Consider the following 1420-nt stretch of genomic DNA (forward strand, 5'->3'; position numbering starts at 1 on the left):
CCTCCTGACTCCAGGCCCAGTGCTCTTATCTACTGAGCCACTGGCAGCCTTCCAACAACGAGAACAACTCATTTTGTATCATACCTTCCTTCCACTTGCCTCAGATATTATCACAAACAGTGTTTAGGTCAATGGTTGTGCTCATACAGCTGTAATGACTTATTAAAAGTGCTAAAGCTAAAAGCTAAAACTAAGATTAGGCCAGATAATGGTCATTGAAATAATGCCAAACTCCAAGGCAGAATCATCATAGGAACAATCAAAATACATCAGTCTGGAGGCACTTTCTGTGACTGTTCTTGGGCCCCCTCTGACTTCATAGGCCTTTTTGGACATCTTTTTTATTTTCTGCCTTACAACTGTAAGTGAAGGATGGGGAAAGGGAGATGTGTATGTGTATGTGTGTGTGTGTGTGTGTGTGTGTGTGTGTATGTGTATGGGGGGGCGGCAGAGTAGTGACTGGGTGTAATAAATTCAATCTTACTTGATTATTAAAGGTTGGATGGAGGCACAGAATGAGCACTGATAGAGTACTGAAGAATCCACCTTGTCCAATCCCTTCATTTCAAAGATGACGCCCAGAGTGGTGAAGTGACTTGCCTCAGGTCCAGGTCTTAAGCGACAAGGTAGAGTTTGAACGCAAGTCTGAGGACACCAGATCCAAGGCTCTTTCCTGCACCACACGATCTCTGGACACAAATGTCTTAGGGACATATAATCCTCATCTTGGTGGGTGACCCTCTGTGTCAGAGTGTCAGACTGTACTACCCAGATTTTGGGGATCACAGGGGTACATAGGGAAGCAGTATGTGTGTGTGTTAGGGAATAAGTCTAGAATAGCAACAAATACCTTCTCTCCTTGGAAGGTGGACGAAGGCCTTAGGATGTGCATTGTGTGTCCATGGGTGGATGAAGGAGGATGTGTGCGTGTTGTATGTCAGTGGGTGGATGAGGGTAGTAATGTGTGTGGTGTGCCTGTGGGTAGAGGTGGGCAGTCATGTGTCTCGTGTGTGTGTGTGTGTGTGTGTGTGTGTGTGTAGGGGGTGGGGTGGGGGATGCCCGTGGGTGGATGAAGGAGGATGTATGTTGTATGTCTGTGGGTGAATAGAGTGTGTGAGTGGAGAGTGTGTGTGTGTGCATGTGTGTGTGTGTGTGTACGTGTGTGTGCGCGCGCGCGCGTATGTGCAGGGGGTGGGGGGTGCTCGTGGGTGGAGGAAGGAGGATGTATGTTGTATGTCTGTAGGTGAATAGAGCGTGTGAGTAGAGAGCGTGAGAGTGAGTGTGTGCTGTGCCCGTGGTGGATGAGGGCAGTAGCGTGTGCTGTGCCTCTGGAGAGGTGGGCAGTCATGTGTCTCATGTGCGCGGGTGGACGAGGGCAGTCCCGTGCGCGCGTGCTCGCTCCCTGGCCCGCGCCAGGGCG

Source organism: Phascolarctos cinereus, unplaced genomic scaffold (genome assembly GCF_003287225.1).
Source record: "Phascolarctos cinereus isolate Bilbo 61053 unplaced genomic scaffold, phaCin_HiC Scaffold_1;HRSCAF=81, whole genome shotgun sequence".
Classification (NCBI taxonomy): Eukaryota; Metazoa; Chordata; class Mammalia; order Diprotodontia; family Phascolarctidae; genus Phascolarctos; species Phascolarctos cinereus.